Consider the following 26,819-nt stretch of genomic DNA (forward strand, 5'->3'; position numbering starts at 1 on the left):
CACTCACCTGATGAATGACTTTAACTGTAACCTTTTTAAATCAACATTACAATGTGTATTTTAAACACAGACCATTTTAAAATGACTTGATCTTCTTATGCATTGTTGTTTCATGTTACTTCAGCTTCAGAATCAATGAAAGCCTTTTGGTGCCCATACGAAGTTACTACCTCACTATTGCTAATACACCTGCTTGTGTCATGTTTGTCCTGCCTGTGTCATCCCAGGTCATCATCGCCTGTGAGAAGCAGTATGACTCCACGTATGACGCCCACTGTGACGTGTGGTCACTGGGCATCACAGCCATAGAGCTGGCTGATGGAGACCCCCAATTGTCTGAGATACAACCCATCAAAGCCCTCTTCAAGATCCCACGGTAAGGCACTAGAGGGCTCCATCTGCACACAGCTGGCTGGGACAGATCAGGCACACAGCTGGCTGGGACAGATCAGCTTCAGAATCAATGAAAGCCTTTTGGTGCCCATACGAAGTTACTACCTCACTATTGCTAATACACCTGCTTGTGTCATGTTTGTCCTGCCTGTGTCATCCCAGGTCATCATCGCCTGTGAGAAGCAGTATGACTCCACGTATGACGCCCACTGTGACGTGTGGTCACTGGGCATCACAGCCATAGAGCTGGCTGATGGAGACCCCCAATTGTCTGAGATGCAACCCATCAAAGCCCTCTTCAAGATCCCACGGTAAGGCACTAGAGGGCTCCATCTGCACACAGCTGGCTGGGACAGATCAGGCACACAGCTGGCTGGGACAGATCAGGCACACAGCTGGCTGGGACAGATCAGGCACACAGCTGGCTGGGACAGATCAGGCACACAGCTGGCTGGGACAGATCAGGCACACAGCTGGCTGGGACAGATCAGGCACACAGCTGCGTATACTTTCATAAAAAGCCTTTGATTTTTGTCTGGAGGAAAGTGGCAAACTGAATTTAGAAGTGGATCATCACAGAGCCCTTTCTCTGAAAATAATAAAATGCCAAATATGCCAAGAAATTATAAAGATTCTTAATGTTATTTTGTGTGCTCATGAAATGCAGGATAGACCTGGTAGAAATGCATTAAATTAGGAAAGTAATTAGTGTGCTTCAATGCGTGTTTCCAAGCTAAAACGCTAGATTGTAAATTCAATTGAAAATTCCAGAATGATAAACTGAACAGAAACTTAATCAAGAGTAAATGGAACAATATTTGGCCTTACCCTTAAAACTGTTACTTAATCAGAAAAATCTCTAACGTAAACACAATTTTTACTTGAATAATTACTTGAAAGCTTTGATACTACAAGTGACTGACCTTTTGCTATCGGCACAGTCGCACAATTATCTCCCACTTTGGTGAGGATGAGCCCTTTTGATTGCAATTTGCATTGGTGATTAGCTCCATTCACATTGAGATGAGGCTGTCACCAGCCACCCATCACAATGTTATCTCCACCCCACCAAACCTGATGAAAAACAAGCATGCGTCGTGTCGCAGGACTTCTGGTAGCCACAACAGCAGTTTATCACACCAAGCTCAAGGGAACGTAAAACAGGTCACAACAATTAAAGGCGCAGAAAAAGCTCTCCTGGTCAAACGAACGCTCCCAAATCCCAGAGCCTGGAATAACACTCTGCCGGGTCTGGGATGGGGCATGCATTCAGTCATCTGAGTTGATAGGATGGAATAATTTCAGTGGGATGTACAAATGGTTAGCTCCTAAATTCTGTATAGTGCTGAAATGATGATTGGCCTGTTTTTGGTAGAAAGGTGAAAACGGCAGACAACACCTTAAAGAGATGAAGCTATTGACACAGTCCCAGAGCAGGTTTTTGCATTTTGTGTTAAGGATGTTAATTTCCCTTAGATACCATTCACTACAGGTCATGATAAACAAAGAAAGGGCATGTACATTTCTCTCCTTTTTAACATTCATCCCTTTTTATTCACCTTTTTTCTGAAATAGTTTGACTTTCTGAGTGATTTGGAATACGAAGAGTTACACGTGTGCAGCGACCTACCTTTGTTGAGACTGGGGTTCCTTTTTCTAAATAAAAATAGATACTTGGCCCTGGCCCATAAATCTTTTGAATTGGGACCTTTGGCTGGGCAGCTCCAGGATAAATCAAAGTGTGAGCACACTGAACCATGAAATGATTCTGTTAAAATGTATTTCTCCATCAATGCAGCACGGCGGTCACAATTATAAGGGGAGGTTGCCTGACATTGTCTGTCGTATGTGGATTCTATTCGAAACAGAAGACTTGTGTCACGGAATTGTGTATCGGTGTGATGCACTTTTATTCTGCACATTGATGAGCACAGAAATGATAATGATACACTATAAATGACCTTAATGATTGTAAAGAGGTAGATTTAATGATTTGGGGTGTTGTTTCCTACGAGTGTTTCACATGCTTCAGGAGCTCTTTAAATTGACTATCTCATAAGCCGTAATCAGAGCGGCTTCTCCTGATAAGCATTGTCCTTGGGAATAACAGGTTTCATAAAAATCTCACTTGCACTCAAACATGCTAGATTTTCTTATGACATTCGATCGTATGTCCTTGCACACGTTCCTGTATTTCCATCTCACAGTCCAGTCAATGGGACAGTATATTAATCTACTGTGTAAATCCCAAGATTATTCCTAGGAGGAGGACATACCATTCCAAACATGGTCACCATTTGGTATAAGCATTAAGAAAAGCACATTGGATGTGTCTATGAAATATGGTAATAACTGCATATTCAGTGACACTGTCTAAATCTAATTGATGCATCTCTTTCTGGCTCCATCTATTTCCTGTGGTTTTGTGATGTTGCTGGCTGTATGTAATCCTTGGGTTGAGATCTGAGAGGGTTCTGGTTGTTTTGGCTGGCTGAGGTCTATGCCCCTCGGTGTACTGCAGCATCTCCTCCACGTCGTACAGCAGATGGAGTTGCCTGAGGGTGTGGACTGTGCAGATAAAACAACAGCACCATTAATGTAGCCAGGCCTCTGGGGGCAGGGACACTGGGGCTGAACACAGGCAGAACTACTGCAAGCCATGTGATAGAGCTGTGGATTGGCGGTGGGAACTTGCACAGATGGTATCCCTTTCACAGCGACTATATTATGTGGATTATAATTAATGGACATTTTTGTAGGGGTTGATACATTTTTCAAAAGGGAAATGACAAACTTCAGATGTCTGTTTAAACCTCAAATACACTATAAGTTTGACATTTCCTGTAATGCAGGAAAGGTCTGATGCGACAGGGTGATCAAATTAAGATCCTACATCTGTAACAGTAAACTAAGGCGGGCCCAGGATTCATTCAGTTGCAGATAGACCTCCCAAGAGCCAAGCACAGATCCTCCACTACGGAAACAGATTATATGCCCATTTTTAAAATGGGCTGGATGTAATTTTGCCTGCTATATAGTATGTAATATATGTGGGGCCCGTGGTTATTATGAATGTGGGTAATGGAGCATATAAAAGGGTAAAGCTGTAAAACGGTTAACTGCAGAATTAATTATGGATACTTGAGACGATGCTCTCAGATATTCAATATGTGGGAAGGTTAATTGCTTGAGCCAATATTCTCCATGCTGTATTAGCCAAACCCTGACAAAAGTCCTGTGTAAAGTCATAGGGAGAAGGTTGTGAAGGTTAACGGTAATTGGCAAAGAAGTCCAAAGCTGTGTTGATCCACCCAGATCCCAGTGGATATTAGCAATATATATAACTGGGCTTTGTGTCTGTCGGAAGGGAGACGAGAACTGAGGAAGATGATGGGAGTAAATGATGGCTTGTCAGAGGCAACAAAGGCAAATTAAATCATAGGGCAAGTGAGCGGAATCCCAAGCAGTGTTCTGGTGAGAGGTAATACACCAGCCAAAAGCCACAGGTGATGTAAAGGCTACAGAGCAGAACAGTCATGGGTGAAAGACAATACAATGTTTGCTGTTTTCTTTTACCGATACTCTTCATCCATTTTCAGGGCTCAGATTGTGAAATTGACACCTGACTATCAGCCACACAGAAAGCAGGCTTTGGTTCAATGTGAACAGAATACCTGGCAGAATGTAAACAGTGCTTCTTGTGTTGTGATCTTGACATTAAAGAATACATGCACTGATATTTACTAAATCCTGTGTGGCTTAGTCAGTAGAGCATGGCACTTGGAATGCCACGGTTTGTGGTTTTGATTCCCGCTGCTTGGGCCACCCATATGAAAGTGGTATGCATGCCTAACTATGGTGTACATATATGCATTCAGCCCATGTAACATTATGGTGATTTGAATGAGAGGCTGGGATTAGGGTTGAGGTTAAGATGTATTCTTGCTCTTCTACAAACAGTGAGACTTTTTGATTGAGAAGTTAGTTTCAATGTTAACTCACAGCTTCTGGCACAGACGTTTCACATGTTGGGCATTTTGGAATTTGCTGATCTTGTACTGTACTCGTCCCATGTTTGTATCTCTCTTCTGTAGGTCTTTTTAAACACATAGCATCAGGAATAGTTTTTCAAAGGAGGCTGAAAAGATTTGGCATGGGCCCTTAGATCTTCAAAAAGTTCTACAGCTGCACCATCGAGAGCATCTTGACTGGCTGCATCACCGCTTGGTATGGCAAACGCTCCGCCCTCGACCGCAAAGCACTACAGAGGGTGGTGCAGAAAGCCCAGTACATCACTGGGGCTGAGCTCCCAGCCATCTAGGACCTCTATATAGGTGGTGTCAGAGAAAGGCTTGTAAAATTGCCAAAGACTCCAGTCACCCAAGCCATAAATTGTTCACTCTGCTACCGTCCGGCAAACAGTACAGGAGCATCGGCTCTCGGTCCAACAGGCTCTAAGACAGCTTCTACCCCCAAGCCATAAATAGTAAATGAATAGTTACCTGGACTATCTGCACTGACCCTACTATGCACACTCACTAGACAATATACACTGAGTGTACAAAACATTAGGAACACCTACTCTTTCCATGACGTAGACTGACCAGGTGAATCCAGGTGAAAGCTATGATCTCTTATTGATGTCACCTGTTAAATCCACTTCATTCAGTGTAGATGAAGGGGAGTCAGGTTAAAGAAGGATTGTTAAGCCTTGAGACAATTGAGACATGGATTGTGTATGTGTGCCATTCAAAGAGTGAAAGGTCATGACAGAATATTTAAATGTCTTTGAACAGGGTATGGTAGTAGATGCCAGGCGCACAGGTTTGAGTGTGTCAAGAACTGCAACGCTGCTGAGTTTTTCACGCTCAACAGTTTCCCGTGTGTATCAAGAATGGTCCACCAGCCAAAGGACATCCAGCCAATTTGACACAACTGTGGGAAGCAATGGAGTCAACATGGGCCAGCATCCCTTTGGAACGGTTTCGACACCTTGTAGAGTCCATGCCCCGACAAATTGAGAATGTTCTGAGGGCAAAAGGGGGTGCAACTCAATATTAGGAAGGTGTTCCTAATGTTTTGTACACTCAGTGTATACATGCTCACTCACACACACTACTTTGACACTCCCACACAAATCCAAGACACATTCACATACATTACAATCACATAAACACACACACACATACCGACACAACACAAACACTGAGTGTACAAAACATTAGGAACACCTTCCTAATATTTTGCCATCAGAACAGCCTCAATTCCTTGGGGCATGGACTCAACAAGCGTTCCACAGGGATGCTGGACCATGTTGACTCCAATGCTTCCAACAGTTGTGTCAAGTTGGCTGGATGTCCTTTGGCTGGTGGACCATTCTTGATACACATGGGACACTGTTGAGTGTGAAAAACCCAGCAGCGTTGCAGTTCTTGACACACTCAAACCTGTGCGCCTGGCACCTACTACCATGCCCCGTTCAAAGACACTTACATCTTTTGTCTTGCCCATTCACCCACTGAATGGCACACATACACAATCCATGTCTCAATTGTCTACTCCCGTTCATCTACACCGATTGAAGGCTACAGAGTGATGCAGCGGTCTAAGGCACTGCATCTCAGTGCTAGAGGCAACACTACAGACCCTGATTCAATTCCAGGCTGTATCACAACCGGCCGTGATTGATAGTCCCATAGGGCGGCGCATAATTGGCCCAGCGTTGTCTGGGTTTGGCCGGTGTAGGCTGTTATTGTAAATAATAATTTGTTCTTAACTGACTTGCCTAGTTAAATAAAGTGAAAAAAGTGGATTTAACGTCAATGAAAGAGTAGGTGTTCCTAATGTTTTGTACACTCAATGTACATACTGTACACACCCAAACGCACACACATACACACACACTTTTACACTCATAATTTGCAGCTGCTACTCTGTTCTTTATGTTACTCGTATTATTATTCCTCCTGATGCCTAGTCATTTTACCCTGCCTTCATGTACATGCAGTGCCTCCGGAAAGTATTCAGACCACTTGACTTTTTCCACATTTTGTTATGTTACAGCCTTATTCTAAAATGGATTAAATAAATAGAAATCCTCAGCAATCTACACACAATTCCCCATAATAACAAAGTGAAAACCGGTTTCTAGACATTTTAGCAAATGTATAAAAAGAAAATAACTGAAATACCTTATTTTGCATAAGTATTCAGACCCTTTGCTATGAGACTCGAAATTGAGCTCAGGTGAATCCTGTCTCCATTGATCATCCTTGACATGTTTCTACAACTTGATTGGAGTCCACCTGTGGTAAATTCAATTGATTGTACATGATTTGGAAAGGCACACACCTGTCTATATAAGGTCCCACAGTTGACAGTGCATGTCAGAGCAAAAACCAAGCCTTCCATAGAACTCCGAGACAGGATTGTGTCGAGGCACTGATCTGAGGAAGGGTACCAAAAAATGTCTGCAGCATTGAAGGTCCCCAAGAACACAGTGGCCTCCATCATTCTTAAATGGAAGAGGTTTGAAACCACCAAGACTCTTCCTAGAGGACAACCATCTCGGCAGCACTCCACCAATCAGGATTTTATGCTAGAGTGGCGAGACGGCAGACACTCCTCAGTAAAAGGCACATGACAGCCCGCTTGGAGTTTGCCAAAAGGCACATAAAGACTCCAAGACCATGAGTAACAAGATTCTCTGGTCTGATGAAACCAAGATTGAACTATTTGGCCTGAATGCCAAACGTCACATCTGGAGGAAACCTGGCACCATCCCTACGGTGAAGCATCATGCTATGAGGATGTTTTTCAGCGGCAGGGACTGGGAGACTAGTCAAGATCGAGGCAAAGATGAAGGGAGCAAAGTACAGAGAGATCCATGATGACAATCTGCTCCAGAGTGCTCAGGACCTCAGACTGGGGCGAAGGTTCACCTTCCAACAGGACAATGACCCTAAACACATAGCCAAGATAATGCAGGAGTGGCTTCCGGACAAGTCTCTGAATGTCCTTGAGTGGCCCAGCCAGAGCCCGGACTTGAACCCGATTGAACATCTCTGGAGAGTCCTGACAATAGCTGTGCAGCAACACTCCCCATCCAACATTTACAGAGCTTGAGAGGATCTGCAGAGAATGGGAGACGCTCCCCAAATACAGGTGTACCAAGCTTGTAGCATCATACCCAAGAAGACTCGATGCTGTAATCAATTACCAAAGGTGCTTCAAAAAAATACTGCGTAAAGTGTCTGAATACTTATGTGAATGTAACATTTCAGTTTTTTTATATACATTAGCAAAAATGTATAAAAACCTGTTTTTGCTTTGTCATTATGGGGTATTGTGTGTAGATTGATGAGGGGAAAAAACTATTTAATCAATTTTAGAGTAAGGCTGTAACGTAACCATACATGGAGAAACTACTTGTTCTCCTTCATCATATAGCTTTTAAGACCTAATGCACATCTGCTATTTTGGCAGTTTCAACCTATGAGGAGAAGGATATTGGTTGTGTGACAGTCCAATCATGAGCAGAACAGTCAGTGTTTAGAACATTATGCATCTATCTTTCTATAATGCAGTTATTCTATGCAGGCACACACTGTGATACTCCCTCCCAGTCCATCCTACAATACCCTGTGTTGGTGGCGAGCCTGAAGACAGCAGAGAAAAATGTTGCAGCACTTCTCCTTGTTCACTCATGTGTGCTCAACAGAACTGTTGGCTCTCTCAGATGATAGATGAGCTGGAGTTTGAGCAGGTGGCTCACAGACGAAGTCTTTATTATGTTTTCCCATACTGCTGCACTTTGCCCCTTTTCAAGGCCATCAGGCTCGCTTTGTTTTCATGCTGTTGCCCCTCGAAGTTCAAAGGCTACCAGTGTCTTTACTTTTCCACAGTTTAATGATGAACTGTGTATTCCTATATTCTATAGCTCTATCTACTGTATGACTTTGGCTGTCAGGATTCATGTACATTTTCCAACCATTTTTTTTTCATGTATATTAGGAAAATGGGAAGAATTATGAGCTCTGCATACAAAGTATCATACCCCTATGTTCCTCTATTCTTTTTTGTCTTTCTTCTGAGCTTAGTAGCAGACTTAATGCTTTAAAAGTGGTGCTGACAACCACTGATTTTTGCCTCAATCCACTGTGACACACATTTGACAGGAGGAGTGCCCAGGCCTAGATTTAAATAAGCCAATTGTGTTTACAATATGAGTCGGTGCTCCCACAAATACTGGAAGAAAAAAAGATGCCTGAATTTGCTAAGCACAATGAGGGTACTTGACAGTGTTATCACCAATGTGCTGGTGTATTGACTTTGTAATATATAAGCAGTGCAGCAGTACAACATCAAGGCAAGAGCATAGCTGCAGGCTCATATTATAGTTTGTATTGAAGCAGTCAGTTAGTAGGCTTTGATCTGCACTTCAGAAAGGACTGTCTGTCTGAATCTCTATCACAGACCCGAGCGACTTAGTGCGGGAAAGAATGACACATTTTCTCTGAAAAATAAAGATGTTTAATAGGCTCTCGTTTATGTGTAGCCTATAGCTTTGTTCTTGATGATGTTTTCTTGTCAAAGAAATTAGAACCATTTGTTCTTGGTTGTTTTTTCATGGCTTAAATGTACATAGCTTTTCTTCAGAGTCGCTGTCTCCATTTAATAAATTAGTCAATGATACATTGAAGATTAAGCTTGATAGCTTAAAGGGAACCAAAACCTGCGGACTCTCCTTCACTGCAGCCGACATGAGGAAAACATTTAAACGTGTTAACCCTTCGCCAGGCTGCAGGCCCAGACGGCATCCCCAGCCGCGTCCTCAGAGCATGCGCAGACCAGCTGGCTGGTGTGTTTACAGACATATTCAACCAATCCTTATCCCAGTCTACTGTTCCCACATGCTTCAAGAGGGCCACCATTGTCCCTGTTCCCAAGAAAGCTAAGGTAACTGAGCTAAAAGAATACCGCCCCGTAGCACTCACTTCCGTCATCATGAAGTGCTTTGAGAGACTAGTCAAGGACCATATCACCTCCACCCTACCTGACACCCTAGACCCACTCGAATTTGCTTACCGCCAAAATAGGTCCACAGACGATGCAATCTCAACCACACTGCACACTGCCCTAACCCATCTGGACAAGAGATATACCTATGTGAGAATGCTGTTCATCGACTACAGCTCAGCATTTAACACCATAGTACCCTCCAAACTCGTCATCAAGCTCGAGACCGTGGGTCTCGACCCCGCCCTGTGTAACTGGGTACTGGACTTCCTGACGGGCCGCCCCCAGGTGGTGAGGGTAGGTAACAACATCTCCACCCCGCTGATCCTCAACACTGGGACCCCACAAGGGTGTGTTCTGAGCCCTCTTCTGTACTCCCTGTTCACCCATGACTGCGTGGCCATGCACGCCTCCAACTCAATCATCAAGTTTGCGGACGACACTACAGTGGTAGGCTTGATTACCAACAACGACGAGATGGCCTACAGGGAGGAGGTGAGGGCCCTCGGAGTGTGGTGTCAGGAAAATAACCTCTCACTCAATGTCAACAAAACAAAGGAGATGATTGTGGACTTCAGGATACAGCAGAGGGAGCACCCCCCTATCCACATCGACGGGACAGTAGTGGAGAGGGTAGTAAGCTTTAAGTTCCTCGGCATACACATCACGGACAAACTGAATTGGTCCACCCACACACACAGCGTCGTGAAGAAGGCGCAGCAGCGCCTCTTCAATCTCAGGAGGCTGAAGAAATTCGGCTTGTCGCCAAAAGCACTCTCAAACTTCTACAGAGAGCATCCTGTTGGGCTGTATCACCGCCTGGTACGGCAAAAGGCTCTCCAGAGGGTGGTAAGGTCTGCACAACGCATCACCGGGGGCAAACTACCTGCCCTTCAGGACACCTACACCACCCGATGTCACAGGAAGGCCATAAAGATCATCAAGGACAACAACCACCCGAGCCACTGCCTGTTCACCCCGCTATCATCCAGAAGGCGAGGTCAGTACAGGTGCATCAAAGCAGGGACCGAGAGACTGAAAAACAGCTTCTATCTAAGGGCATCACAAGTTAAACAGCCACCACTAACATTGAGTGGCTGCTGCCAACACACTGACTCAACTCCAGCCACTTTAATAATTGGAATTGATGGAAATTGATGTAAAATATATCACTAGCCACTTTAAACAATGCTACTTAATATAATGTTTACATACCCTACATTACTCATCTCATATGTATATGTATATACTGTACCCTATATCATCTACTGCATCTTTATGTAATACATGTATCACTAGCCACTTTAAACTATGCCACTTTGTTTACATACCCTACATTACTCATCTCATATGTATATACTGTACTCGATACCATCTACTGCATCTTGCCTATGCCGTTCTGTACCATCACTCATTCATATATCTTTATGTACATATTCTTTAACCCTTTACACTTGTGTGTATAAGGTAGTAGTTTTGGAATTGTTAGGTTAGATTACTCATTGGTTATTACTGCATTGTCGGAACTAGACGCACAAGCATTTCGCTACACTCGCATTAACATCTGTGACAAATAAATTTGATTTTGATAATCCACCCCCCAAAAATACAAATCATGAAACTCCTGTCAATTTGGTGAAAGCCTATGTTCTATCGGTGGGTAAAATAAAACATTTCCCACAACTTAACTTCTAAGTGGTCCTTCTGTGAAATCAGGAAATCGTGTAGGAACACGTTATAGCTACATGGTTCTCGTCACACGAGATGGGGGATAAAACATCATCACATTTCATACTTTTTCAAAAATCAATTACCTGCACACCAAATCAGCCAATAGATGGTATGGGCATACCTGTCTAGAACACAATGGGTCTATTTCTATCATCATGACAAAGTATACATTTCACTTAGATGTGCTCATTCTAAACAGTGTACCAAACGCTCCCTGCAAGTCGAAAGGGCAACTGTTGCCCACTGTTGCCCAAGTTGGAAGTCAGTGAGATATACCCCTAAATGGATTGTGCAGTTTGTTTAGGCGATTGTACAGCTAGCTAGCTACTTCACATAATGACATTGACGTTGGTAGTATTGTGTGTAGCTACGTTTGCTAGCTAGCTAGCCAGCCAGCCCAGAGAGAGCATTGCATTGTGGGTCGACTTGAGCTGCAACAACGATTTTCACATGTTGCTACCAACCAACGACAAAATGTAACGTTTGTTCACCGGAAAATATTATTTTCACATGTTAGTGTTATTTAACACTATTAATCATAGGAATTAGTGGTTTGGGGTGGACTATCCTTTTAAGTGTATAAATGCACCCTATCCTATATTACATTATCACTCATGAGCGAAATCATATTGTTGATTATAATATGCGTGTAAACATAACTGATCACTATCTTCCCCATTACATGATTTATTTAATATCTTTGGTGAGCATGCTGTGTATAGTGTAGACATGATAATGCCCAGTATTTGAGCCTTCTTTACTGCCCTCTCTTCTTTCCTGATACATGTATCAACCACTGAACTAATCTTGAGGTACTCGTTATAGATGGTCTCTTTAAATGCTGCTGACAGAGGTATTACCGGGTCCCATAATTTTGGCTCCCGCTGGCAGATGCTTCCTACCAGACAGTTAAGGAGCTGTTATCATTTGTCACTTTTCTCTTGCTGCCTGGCGTGGCCCTGGCCTGCTCTCCACCGGCCCGCTCAAGATTATCCTCAACCATGCTGCTGCTCCAGTCTCATGAGAATGATCGTGTTTATGCCAATGACAACAACATCAATAACTTAAACATTTCTAGTTCAATATTTACAAAAATATCTTCATATCCAGGAATGATGATTTTTGTGTTGTGTGCGTTTGTTTCAGAAACCCTTCCCCTACATTACGCAATCGAGAGGAGTGGCGCAGAAGCCTCAGTCACTTCATTTCCTGGCGAGTATCCTTCATAGCCGAGTGCTTCCTGCTAAATAGTGTTCCTCTATTCTTACACAGTAATGAGGATGCTGGGCCCGATAGTGGGCAAATATTCCAGTTGGAGAATATACCTACTACTGGCAGCTTTTATTTAGATCACTTTTTTTTATTTTATTGTGCATGTTTATTTGTCTTTATTTACTCCTTGAAGCAACCAACTGGCCCCAATGCAGCTAGTTAATGGTGATAAGAGCAACATATATGAATTGCAGTTAGTTAATGGTGATAAGAACAACATATATGAATTGCAGTTAGTTAATGGTGATAAGAACAACATATATGAATTGCAGCTAGTTAATGGTGATAAGAAGAACATATGTATATATATGTATATATATATATATATATATATATATATATATATATATGAATTGTTACTTTCTAACCAACTGGCCCCAATGCAGTTAGTTAATGGTGATAAGAACAAAATATATGAATTGTTACTTTCAAACCAACTGGCCCCAATGCAGTTAGTTAATGGCGATGACAACAAAATATATGAATGTGTTACTTTCTAACCAACACAAGCCTATTACAATGCAAAAATAGAGTACACATGTACTGACTTTTAAAAATGTAATTGGTTTCAATGGCGAGACTTCAATCTTTTCCCATTTGACCAAAGGAGCAGAATGCACTGGTTACACATTTGGTTCTGGGCATCCTTTGATCAGTGGAAATGGAAGGACTTGAAATTGATATTTTTTAAGCTAGATTGTATCAACCCTTTTATCTTCCTCATATTTCATCACTTTTCATTTCCATAAATCTGTCGCAGAGGAAAAAACGAATTCTACTGAATTATCAGTTTTATCTTTAGGACGAGATAAGTAATCAGTCCCTCCAGTGTGGAAAACAAATAATGTCAACATTGGCCCATAATAGTCTCGCTGAATAAACAACCTCAATATCTAGCATGCAGTGCAAATTGGAGCAGCGAGCGAGGCGTAAATGAGAGAGAAAATTCAATTTCTTCAGGGGTTACTTATGGGTGGGGATTTTTGTCTTCCTTCTGTGTTGTTATTGGTGGAAAAGATTGAAAGGCAGTGGTTATTCATTCATTATTAATAATGAAAACATCAAACAGTACAGCTGTGAACCCATAACCATTAGTGGTAACAGACTCATTTATTTGTGTTAGTCATGCATTCCTCAGAGCACCAGGTCTGTCAGAGTTGGATTAGAAGCTGTAGCTGAGTCCAATCTATAGTTGGTGCTACACTACTGCCTTAAAATGCTGGTAAACCTTTGCTTGAACCCATCTATCTAAAGGCCTATCATACAGACATTTTGTTTCATAATGCATATTGAACACTGTTTTAATGATGTTATTACCAAGCACCTTTTGTGTGCCTCGTTATTTATTCATTTGGTGTAGCTGGAGAGCTGAAAGAGACGGTTCAAGGCCCACGTGAACGGGAACAAATGGAAGGTGCTGTTGTGTTATAGGAACCCTATAGCAGTGGGTTTCTATGCCATTTGTGTCATTTATTGGGAATGCTGGCATCTTTTATTGATTCTCTTAAAAAGCTCAATTATTCTCTCTCGTTCCGAGAGAACACAACTCATGCAACCATTACTTGATTCTTACAATACAATGTTTATAAAACATCTTACTGTAATGTTTTTTTGTTTTTGTTTTGAAACACACACATTTTTATTTCACTTTACATATTCAGATGCAATGCATTTTATTGGGTGTTTTTTTTTTTCAATCGTGCTCTCTCTCAGTAGCATGAGGTAATGGATTCTGTGATATCAGATCAGAAATAATCTCCTCAAACAAAGCCCACCAGGCTACAATGTGTGGAGGGTGGACAATGTTATCAGGCCTGGCACAATGTTTGTGAGGACTCTCCTGCTCTCAGCAGGACCAAATCAAATTTGATGTGCCACATACGTGGTAAACAACAGGTGTAGACTAACAGTGAAATGCTTACTTACGGGGTCCTTCCCAACAATGCAGAGAGAAAGAAAATAGAGAAATGATAGAAAGGTAATAATAATTACATAATGAGTAACGATAATTTGGCTATATACACCAGGGTGTGTGTGTGTGTGTCTACTATCGCTGTTCTGGATAATAAATGCAGTGTCTGTCCCCATGCAGCCAAAGGAGCCGTCTTTTGAAACAAAGTGACCTGATGTTTAGCATCCCGGCTGAGCATCTCGGCTAATGGCTGCAACCTCTGCTTAATGTCCTGACACTAATGAATTCGAGGAATGAATTTCCAGAGCAGACTGATAGAAAACTGATAGAAAGAGGAAGAAAGCGGAAGCAGAGTTGCAGCCCAGATTAGGTAGCAGGAGTCAGATTTGCTATTGTTCTCTTATCTCTTTGCTGTCTGCCTGCAGAGTTGTGTCGCAGTACTATAAAATATATTCAGGCGTTTTAAGTGTTTAGCTGAATTAAAGAATGATGGATGTTTTGAAGGGAAGGGATTTATACAGTATGATGGCTATAGGTAAACATCTTTTCAGAATGAAAGCGGGATAACAACAAAAAAAATGATTTCAAAAGAAAGTATTTGGCAGCAGGATTAAATACCCTCGCCATTTGAAACAGTATCACACCATGTCCATGGACTTTTTACCAGTGTAAAAAATATATATCATTTGAACAACATTATACTGCCTCTGGATTGAAAATATTTATATCGTACATCATAGATGTGAAGGCAGTAGTATAGTGATATACATGACCACCATGACAAAGAGTGGGCTCTAATTAAACACGGCACATAGCAGATAGAGGTCATCCATGGCTGTGCCAAAAACAGAGCTGTTTGCACTGGGGGGCCATGGTGATGACCAGACCATGCTCACAGAGGGGACAGTGTTCATACACAGAAGCACTGATGAGAAGCTCCATAGAAGCACCCTACTGAGAACAGCCTCGTCAGATAATCCAGAGAAATCAGCTTTGTAAGATGTTCAGGTCACCGTACTCTTTGTTTATTTAGTTTTTGTACATGTGTTGACGTCGCCTCAAATGTAAAGATCCACCAGGTGAATTAGTTATCAGAGGTTTTGTTTTAAACCAAGGAAAAGGTTGCACCAGGGTTGGTTTTCGATCTCCTTTATGATGTATTGTGATGTTGTAATTGCATTCTGTCGCTACACAGATGTCGGTTAAAATATTTTGAGACTCGTCCGTCTGTGACCCGCCTTCTGGAACACCCATTCATTAAACAGGCCCATGGCAAAGGCTCTCGGTCAACAGCTGTCCACACTCATCTGCGAGCAGCAAGACCTGGGCTCCAAACTTAAGACCAAGTAAGTGTATTGTCACCTCAAAGAAATCCTAACATTTTCAGCTGAAAAATTCCCGAGGCGACTAGGTGAAAAATCTGCCGATGTGTCCTTGAGCAAGGCACTTAAACCTAATTTCTTCTGTAAATCGCTCTGGATTAGAGCATCTGCTAAATGAAAAAATAAAATAATCTAAAAGAATCCCCACTGCAGAACTCATTAATAAATTGATGAGCTGATATGTGTATTCTCACCAGCGGGTGGCAGAGTTTTATTTCCTTTCACTGTCCCTTCAAACCAGTGTAACAGATATGATGTGTCGTCAAAGTAATGAGAAGTATGTGATTAAAGAGAAGCTAGGGGAGTGAAACTAATTTGATAGGAGTGATTGTGCTGACTCAAAGTTAGATTAATAAAAGCGTTTTTCTCCCAATGGATCGTTTTTAACAGTGTGACGACGACAAACATTTAGTACAGAGCACTCCTCCACCCATATGATTAAACCAATTATCCATGGAATAAAACACTTCAGTCTCATATTGATTTACTTGTAGAAAATACTAACTGTTCAACCTTGCATTATCACTGAATTTAGAATTATGCACTGATTTATATCGGGCCCACGGTGAGCTTTTATTCAAGAACAGTTGATTGTGATTGGGAAATTATTCTGTTGACTGCTTATCAAGTTTATTTTAGGACACAGACTGACTGGGGTTCGTAGACTAGAACTAATCACACGTGTGCCAATTCTATAAGTCTGACTTACATCAAACCACCACATACTGTACAGTAGAGTATCTTACTGCTGGTGCTGTTATTAAACACATTAGTTTTCTGCAATTCTACACATGTTTGGGCCCATGCCATGGCATTTTTAGTATTTTAGATTGTCCCGGACTGTCTATTTTTTATTTTGCTGATTGTTAGATCTCAAAGATTATGTTATTCAAAAATATATTCCTCCATTATATTTTCTGCATACTTTATATCTGGTTTCGGCCGTTTAAGTTCACACTGAAACATTTTACAATCCTGAACAACAACAAAAAATATATATGCTTTTATATATTTTTGGTTAACATTTTGCAGTGGTGGCCACTAAATGCATATAGGGGAAACACTGCACTTTGTGAATGAGATCTTGCCCATTTCATCGTTCATATTAGGTTTAGTATCTGAACTTGACTGGAATTTCTGGGTGCAATATTTTAGTGGTGATAACAGTTTTATTTTAGAGCTTGTTGTTTTTGTCAAAAGTGCTGATTAACCTAGCGAATCTCGATTACATGTCTATTTACACACACACACACACACACACACACACACACACACACACACACACACACACACACACACACACACACACACACACACACACACACACACACACACACACACACACACACACACACACACACACACACACACACACACACACATCCCTCCAATTATCCCAATGCGCCAGCTGCCTCTGTGCTGACCTCTTGCCAGCAGTCCCCATTGTAGAGTGAAAGGTCAAACAGAGATAAAGTGCAATCACAGCCTGTAATAATGGTGGAGTTCTCCCTGGGGAACACCCTTAAGGGCCACCAACTACCCATCTAAATGAATGGGTTTTATATCCAGACTATCCAGACAGATTATTAGTCATTTAGCTGTACTCTTTAGTCACTATAATGCTTTCTTCACCAATATTTTGTCCGTTTCTCCAACAGACATAAAATAATCAATACTCCTAAAACAGTCATAATAGAGAGCAGTCCTGATGATGATCTGGTGAACCTGGAGGTTTTAGATGAGGTAAGATTGGATACTGTATGTTGACTTCATTGTTGTTGGACTAGAGGACGGTATATGTACACTACCGTTCAAAAGTTTGGGGTCACTTAGAAATGTCCTTGTTCTCCATGAAAACATACATGAAATGAGTTGCAAAATGAATAGGAAATATAGTCAAGACATTGACAAGGTTATAAATATAGATTTTTAATTTAAATAATAATTGTGTCCTTCAAACGTTGCTTTTTTCAAAGAATCCTTGCAGCAATTACAGCCTTGCAGACCTATTGGCATTCTAGTTGTCAATTTGTTGAGGTAATCTGAAGAGATTTCACCCCATGCTTCTTGAAGCACCTCCCACAAATTGGATTGGCTCGATGGGCACTTCTCAATAGGTTTGAGATCCGGTGACTGTGCTGGTCACTCCATTATAGACAGAATACCAGCTGACTGCTTCTTCCCTAAATAGTTATTACATAGTTTGGAGCTGTGCTTTGGGTCATTGTCCTGTTGTAGGAGGAAATTGGCTCCAATTAAGCGCCACATGGTATGGCATGGTGTTGCAAAATGGAGTGATAGCCTTCCTTCTTCAAGATCCCTTTTACCCTGTACAAATCTCCCACTTTACCATCACCAAAGCACCCCCAGACCATCACATTGCTTCCACTATGCTTGACAGATGGCGTCAAGCACTCCTCCGGCATCTTTTCATGTCTTCTGCTTCTCACGAATATTCTTCTTTGTGATCCGAACACCTCAAACTTAGATTCTTCTGTACAAAACACTTTTTTCCCAATCTTCCTCTGTCCAGTGTCTGTGTTCTTTTGCCCATCTTAATCTTTTATTTTTATTGGCCAGTCTGAGATGTGTCTTTTTCTTTGCAACTCTGCCTAGAAGGCCAGCATCCCGGAGTCGCCTCTTCACTGTTGACGTTGAGACTGGTGTTTTGCGGGTAATATTTAATGAAGCTGCCAGTTGAGGACTTGTGAGGCATCTGTTTCTCAAACTAGACACTCTAATGTACTTGTTCTCTTGCTCAGTTGTGCACCGGAGCCTTCTGCTCCTCTTTCTATTCTGGTTAGAGACAGCTTACTCTGTTCTGTGAAGGGAGTAGTACACAGCGCTGTACGAGATCTCCAGTTTCTTGGAAATTTCTCGCATGGAATAGCCTTCATTTCTCAGAACACGAATAGACTGAGTTTTAGAAGAAATTCTCAGGCCGACTCTTTTCTCTGTATTTATCAATGATGTTGCTCTTGCTGCTGGTGATTCTCTGATCCACCTCTACGGAGACGACACCAATCTGTATACTTCTGGCCCTTCTTTGGACATTGTGTTAACAAACCGCCAGACGATTCAATGATATACAACACTCCTTCTGTGGCCTCCAACTGCTCTTAAATAGTAAAACTAAATGCATGATTTTCAACCGATCGCTGCTCGCATCCGCCCGCCCGACTAGCATCACTACTCTGGACGGTTCTGACTTAGAATATGTGGACAACTACAAATACCTAGGTGTCTGGTTAGACTGTAAACTCTCCTTCCAGACTCACATTAAGCATCTCCAATCCAAAATTAAATCTAGAATCGGCTTCCTATTTCGCAACAAAGCCTCCTTCGCTCATGCTGCTAAACATACCCTTGTAAAACTGACTATCCTACCGATCCTTGACTTCGGCGATGTCATTTACAAAATAACCTCCAACACTCTACTCAGCAAACTGGATGCAGTCTATCACAGTGCCATCTGTTTTGTCACCAAAGCCCCATATACTACTCACCACTGCGACCTGTGTGCACTCGTTGGCTGGCCCTCGCTACATATTCGGCGCCAGACCCACTGGCTCTAGGTCATCTATAAGTCCTTGCTACGTAAAGCCCCGACATATCTCAGCTCACTGGTCACCATAGCAATACCGACCCGTAGCACGTGCTCCAGCAGGTATATTTCACTGGTCATCCCCAAAGCCAACTTCTCCTTTGGCCGCCTTTCCTTCCAGTTCTCTGCTGCCAGTGACTGGAATGAATTGCAAAAATCACTTAAACTGGAGACTTATATCTCCCTCACTAACTTTAAGTATCAGCTGTCAGAGCAGCTTACTGATCACTGCACCTGTACACAGCCCATCTGTAAATAGCCCCCCCAACATCCCCATATTGTTATTTATTTTTGCTCTTTTGCACCCCAGTATCTCTACTCACACATCATCATCTGCACATCTATCACTCCAGTGTCAATGCTAAATTGTAATTATTTCGCCACTATGGCCTATTTATTGCCTCACCTCCCTAATCTTACTACATTTGCACACACTGTATATAGATTTTTCTATTGTGTTATTGACTGTACGTTTGTTTATCCCGTGTGAGAACTCTGTGTTGTTGTTTTTGTCGTACTGCTTTTCTTTATCTTGGCCAGGTCGCAGTTGTAACTGGCCTACCTGGTTAAATAAAGGTGAAATAAAAAATACATTTAAAAAAGTTATTTGTTTCTGGCCGTTTTGAGCCTGTATTCGAACCCACAAATGCTGATTCTCCAGATACTCAACTAGTCTAAAGAAGGCCAGTTGTATCGCTTCTTTAATCAAAACAACAGTTTTTAGCTGTGCTAACATAATTGCAAAAGGGTTTTCTAATGATCAATTAGCCTTTTAAAATTATAAACTTGGATTAGCGAACACAACATGCCGTTGGAACACAGGAGTGATGGTTGCTGATAATGGGCCTCTGTACGCCTATATTTCATAAAAAAATCTGCCGTTTCCAGCTACAATAGTCATTTACAAGATTAGCGATGTCTACACTGTATTTCTGATCAATTTGATGTTATTTGTCAAAAAATTAGCTTTTCGTTCAAAAACAAGGACATTTCTAAGTGACCCCAAACTTCTGAACGGTAGTGTAGGTATTTTACACAGTACACAATATGTGTTCTCCTTCTTCTCTGCAGGAGACCCTCATCAAACACCTCTCGAAGAGATATTACGAGCTTCAGATATACACGTACGTTGGAGACATCCTTATCGCTCTCAATCCCTTTCAAACTCTAAGCATCTACTCGGAACAGGTTAGTTTATGACAGCAGTGTCTTTGTGTGTCATAATTCCTCTGAATACCTCTGTAAAGAAAGAACGGTATTGATATTCTAATATGGTGTGTTTGCTCACAGTTCTCTAAGCTGTACCATGGGGTGGAGCGAGCCGACAGTCCTCCACACATCTTTGCTGCTGCTGATGCAGCATACCAGGGCATGATGACCTTCTGCAAAGACCAGGCACCTTGTGTGTGGAAGTAATATTTAGTGATATGCAGTTTTATATGGATAATGTTATCATTGGCATTTCTTTGTGAAATGATCTCGTTTAGAGATCTAGTGATGCGTTAGTTTGAGACATCCCGGTGACAAAGTTGTTGTTGATGTGTCCCTGTGTTTCAGTGGAGAGAGTGGAGCTGGGAAGACAGAGAGTGCCCATCTGATTGTCTAACATCTCACCTGCCTGGGAAAGGTACTGTTTGTGTGCTAAAACCCCATGAATCAGTTTTTCACATATTCTACTACATCATGTTCACAAATATTGAACTTAAGTTTTCCTCCTCGATGGAGTTCATTATTCAATGGACAGATTAAGACTGATATATTTAGTCCTACATATTTTGTTTGTATTGTCTCTGCAGGGAGCTGTGTAAAAACAATTGCTTTACTGTGATCCCAGGCAAACCATCGGGACGCTGCGGGAGAAGATCCTCCAGGTGAATCCCCTGGTGGAGGCATTTGGGAACACGTGTACGGCCATTAATGACAATTCCAGTCTCTTTGCGAAGTACCTGGAGATTAAGAATTCACTGCAATTACTTCCCAACACCAGACAGATAAAAGTGAAGTGTCTAATGCTGAGGCCTTAGAAAATGGTAAGACAACAGTACTTTAGTAACAGTAATTATTTTCTTGCTCAGTTTGATTTAATAATAGATGGTAACATTCCAACCTATTGGTGCATACACAGTATTGCTAAATGGTTTCTTCCTTGTTGCTGTATGTGACAGGGGCCTGCTCTGTCCCTCAGCTTCTGCCTTGCTCTGCATCGGCCCTGAGGTGCTCATGGAGGCCCTGGTGTCCCGCTGTGTGGTAACCCGGGGAGACACCATCATCCACACCAGTACTGTAGACAAAGCCGGGACGCCATGTCCAAGGCTCTGTACAGACACCTCTTCAGCTGGATAGTCAACCGCATCACTACCCTACTGCAGCCTGATATGAATAACTAGTAAGTGTAAGGCACTGGTTCTCTCTCTCTGGTCCCTCTGTCTTTGGTTGTTGCACTCTGCTTCAGATGTGTGTGTGTTGCTGTATATTATTAAGCTCTAGTGACCCTTCCATCTGGGTGGAGAACCGAACGCGGAGAGTAGAATATTAATGGACAGCAGGAGACAAGAAAGGGCGCAAAAGAAGTTGAATACATTTTAGTTGCGTGCGGACAAAATAATATTCAGATGATTAAAATATCTTCAGAGAGACTGTAAAGGGTTGTTCATTGATCCAAAATAATTCCCTCATAAATGTGAGCGTGGACTGTCAGGGAGTCATCTACTGTCTCTGAGCTGCGGAAGATCCACAGGGTCTGTTTCCACTTCAATCATCCGCACACTCTGTTATTGCCATTAATAACCTGTTAACCAAGACAAAAGGTGACCTCTAATGTCTTGGTAATTGAAGGGATTATGGGAAATGGTGTCTCTCCATCTTAGCAATACCGGAGTGAAATCACTCTGTTGTAAGGTCTGTGTTTAGTGTAGACACGGTTAAATACAGACTCTTTGTACAATCCTTGCTAATCATAAAATGTTATGATTCATTGATTGTAGTCAGAGAGCTCTGAATGTTCATAATTGTTGTTTCCCCATAAAGTAGAACTGGCCATTCAGATCAAAATATTCTCTATTTGGGTTGAACTTGGTTCATCATTAAAGTTTCATAAGTCAATGTGGTTGCTTGGGATTTGCTCAGACAGTTCCACACAAGAATGATTTTGTTCGTCGGTCCTGTTTTTCCCCTTTGAAGTGCTGCAGAAAGTGGCATGAATGTGGGAATCCTGGTCATCTTTGGATTCGAGAACTTCAAGAAGAACTCCTTTGAACAACTTTGCATCAACATTGCAAATGAGCAGATTCAGTTTGACTTCAACCAGCACATTTTTTCAAATCGAATCAAAGTTGATTTGTCACGTGCGCTGAATACAACAGGTATTCACCTTACAGTGAAATTCTTACTCACAGGCTCTAACCAATAGTGCAAAAAAAAGGTATTAGGTGAACAATAGGTAGGTAAAGAAATAAAACAGTAAAAAGACAGGCTATATACAGTAGCGAGGCTGTAAAAGTAGCGAGATTACATACAGAAGAAAAGTCATTCCTTTTACCTTCCAGTGTAGTGAGAGCGACTTTATCACGGTGCTACATCATACCTGACGTATTTCTGCCTGCTTGAACGCCAACAACTCAGATAAACATGAAATGTGTCACGAACCGGCTCAAAGCCCGTAACAAAGGGAGACAACGTGGAGATAAGGAGTAACAAAAGATATATTTATTAACTAAAGCAACTAAGGAAAATATACAATGATGTGTGTAATCAGTAATCAGTAGCGTAAGTAAGTGTTTTACATGCATGAATGTGATAATGCAGGGTGTTGAAAGGTGCCAAAGCAAACAAACAAAAACCCAACAAGAACCACAACACAATCTACAAATGTCTGCATGGAGAGAGTCTCCTCCATGAATGTGGAAGAGGTCTATTTATCCTGGGAGACACCTGGCCCAGGTGTTTCCCATGAAGCTGACGACCCTCCCAACTCCGCCCACCGGCATCCTAATAAGGAAACAAGAACAAAGACAGAATACAGCAGACAGAGTGGGAGGGTCGTCACAAATGACACAGGGAATCGATAGAACATCCCTCAGGGATGCACAAAAACAATATAACATTCCAAATGTGTGAACCTTTCCTTTAAATATCCAGATGCAGTATGCCAGCTTGTTCGTCAATCACAGGAGAAGTGTCTCTTAAATGAAACACTGTAATTCAGTGTCGTCTTCTTCATAGCTTTATATGACTTTAAAATGATACTTTTTCTTCTCCCTCAACTACTAGTTATTATTCTCTTAATTGATTTACTGAAGCTGTTTACCCTGGAGTGTGGGAGTTTATTGCTTTCGCTGACGACGCTGTATAAGAAATGAATCAAGAGCACTTTTTGCTGCATTGTCCTTTAGTCTCAATGTTTGCTCTCTAGCAATTCCTTTCAAGGGAATTAGAGAGAAAGCTGGTATTCATGATCACTTTATTCATGTATAATGAATAGATAAGAATTGAAATGTAAGAATGAAGTTGTGTTCTTAACGGTACTCTACAGTATATGTGCTGGATGTGTCCTTTTGGAAGCATTTGTATACCACGTCTTAACTAGGCATACTTAATTTCCGGATCATAACTAGGTGACTTTCCTTCATGATTTGTTGTGTTACATGTGTTTTAGTTGACTTCGATTTAGGGTTAGTGGTTTAGCGGGAAAGTGATTTTTATCATGTGAAAATGTCTTCCATCCAGTGGTACATAGAAGCGGATTATTCCGAGTTAATGATTTAAACATGGGGACGGTTTAGATCCGTTGCTTCCACTTTATTGGTCAAATATATATTTAAAATAACTTTTTGATCCAAATTAAGCAGATGCAATAATGGGATACGGTTATTTGCTAATGGAACTAAATTATGAATTAGTAAGTGGCTTTATTTGTTATTTCAGAACAGTTCTGTATAATTTCAGCAACTGACTTTGTTATACATTTCAGCCGAAGAAGGAGAACTGGACTGGTGCTGTTGATTTAAGAACTTTTTTTAAACATGCAAAAATCCTATTTAGCCTAGATTGTTTAATTGGGTTATTTAGTGAAATCATTAACTGTGGACTGTTCTATATTCTCTGTGTTTTAATTAGATGGAGTACCAGAGCGAGGGGCTGGATGCCAGTATGAGGACAACCATCCCATCCTGCACATGTTCCTCCAGAAGCCCATGGGCCTGCTCTCTCTGATGGATGAGGAGAGACGGTTCCCCCAGGCCACCAACCAGACCCTAGTGGGTAAGACGAGGCCTCACAAGCAGACACGGTCAAGTCCATGTGCACTAAAACAACCCTGCTCTGGTGAGTAAGACAAGGCCTCACCAGCAGACAAGGTCAAGGTCATGTGTACTAAAACAACCCTGCTCTGAAAACAACAATGTTTAATCAAGATTAGTCTTTTTTTTTCAATGTTATCTTCAAATATGTTTTCTCTTCAGATACGTTTGAGGACAATCTGTACTACAAGTACTTCTGGAGACCAAAACATATTGAGTTCTGCTTTGGGATTCACCATTATGCTGGCAAGGTATAGATCAGGGCCTTGTTGCGAATAAACTTAAGCATTACGACGATCGTACCAGTACATCGTTATTTACGAGCCAACTTTTTAAGAGTGTTTCCCAAACAAGCACATTTATTTGCATCCCCATTAGCTTTTACAGAAGCAGCAGCTACTCTTCCTGGGGTCCATAAAAAACACCAAACATGACAAGTAACAAAACACTGATAAACACTCTAACTGCTAGGCTATCTGCTGCCCATCAGTCTAACGATGATCTTAACGCTACGAAGGCTCTGGGAATTGAGGCCCAGTGCAGTATGTATGGATTAGTATCCAATGTATCATTAGTGTTTGCACACTAATACAGTTGGATAGGTCGTTTTTTTTATCAGGTATGGTTTGATTATCCCTTTGCTGTCATGTACGTCTTGTACAACGTGTACGAGTTTCTGGAAAAGAACCGAGACGCTCTTCCAGCAGACATTGTTGTGGTTCTGAGAACATCAGACAACAAACTTCTGCAGCAGCTGTTTTCAAGTCCATTAACAAAAACAGGTAGGTCGCAAGACTTTCAATAAAAATGTTTTAGAATTCATTATCATTCATTATCACTCATTTGGAGTGTTATGTTACTGCCCCAAATTCCTTACAGGAAGTTGGAAACCTCACTTTTTGTTTAAACAACTAAATCATCTTAATTCTGTTTACACTGTGGTAGACATGTATTGGGGTCCCGATGAGTGTACAAAACATTAGGAACACCTACTTTTTCTATGACGTAGACTGACCAGGTGAATCCAGGTGAATCCAGGTGAAAGCTATGATCCCTTATTGATGTCACCTGTTAAATCCACTTCAATCAGTGTAGATGAATGGGAAGAGACAGGTTAAAGAAGGATTGTTAAGCCTTGAGACATGGATTGTGTATGTGTGCCATTCAGAGAGTGAATGGTTAAGACTAAATATTTATGTACTTTGAACGGGGTATGGGAGTAGGTGTCAGGCACACGTGGCTTGAGTGTCAAGAACTGCAACGCTGGGGGGTTTTTCATGCTCAACAATTTTCTGTGTGTATCAAGAATGGTCCACCACCCAAAGAATATCCAGCCAACTTGACACAATTGTGGGAAGCATTGGAGTCAACATGGGTCAGCATCACTGTGGAATGCTTTCGACACCTTGCAGAGTCCATGCCCCAACGAATTGAGCCTGTTCTGTGGGCAAAAGGTGGTTCAACTCAATAGTAGGAAGGTGTTCCTAATGTTTGGGACACTCAGTGTATGATTGTGTGTTTTGTTTCTAGTATCGTTCATGTCTCAATAAACTTTCAGGTAAGGAGATTTTCTTCTTTTTTTTAAAGACGCCTCTCCAGACACAGCGGCATCCTGGTCCTCCTCCACTCAAAGCCTCTCTCCCTGCGATGCGATACTGTGTGTGGATAAATCTCCAGTCTCCATTATCTCCTGAGAGGCTCAGCTCTCCATGGAGGGCTCTGTTTTTTATTTTCACTAAGCTGCCCCGTTTGGTTTCCTGCTGCTTGCTGCTATCTACAGATTGTGCAGCAACGGGATATTTTTGTGATAAGGTTTCCAAATACCCAGGAGATGAAGAAACGGTATTTAGAGATCATATAAGCAACTCTTCTTCCCGGTCTTTTCTGTGCAGTTAAATAAAGGTGGTAATATCCTCATCATTAGCCGTGGCTGGGGCCCCGTGGTCACTTGGCTGAGCCGGCATGCTAATGGATGTGTTCAATTACCAGATACAGCACTTCATACTTTCCTGCAGTTAAGCCATATTATGTGCTTCGCTTCCTTTTGAGCCACCTGTAAATGACTGCTTTCAGTTATAGTCGAATTAAGAGCAGCTCCAATTTACGATGGGTACTTTTGGTTTAGCTTCCATTAGAAATCCATGTGCCATGTCTGTAGGCTATGTTGGAACGTAGTGCATGAGGTGAGCCCACAGCCATCCTCTTTACTT

At 41.7% G+C, this 26,819-nt stretch overlaps 1 pseudogene; it reads left to right on the forward strand.

Annotated features, from left to right (window-relative positions):
* Nucleotides 1-26,819, forward strand: part of LOC139380076 (myosin-IIIb-like) — a 90,227-nt pseudogene that overhangs the window by 11,794 nt on the left and 51,614 nt on the right.

The sequence above is a fragment of the Oncorhynchus clarkii genome, chromosome 22, assembly GCF_045791955.1.
Source record: "Oncorhynchus clarkii lewisi isolate Uvic-CL-2024 chromosome 22, UVic_Ocla_1.0, whole genome shotgun sequence".
Lineage (NCBI taxonomy): Eukaryota > Metazoa > Chordata > Actinopteri > Salmoniformes > Salmonidae > Oncorhynchus > Oncorhynchus clarkii.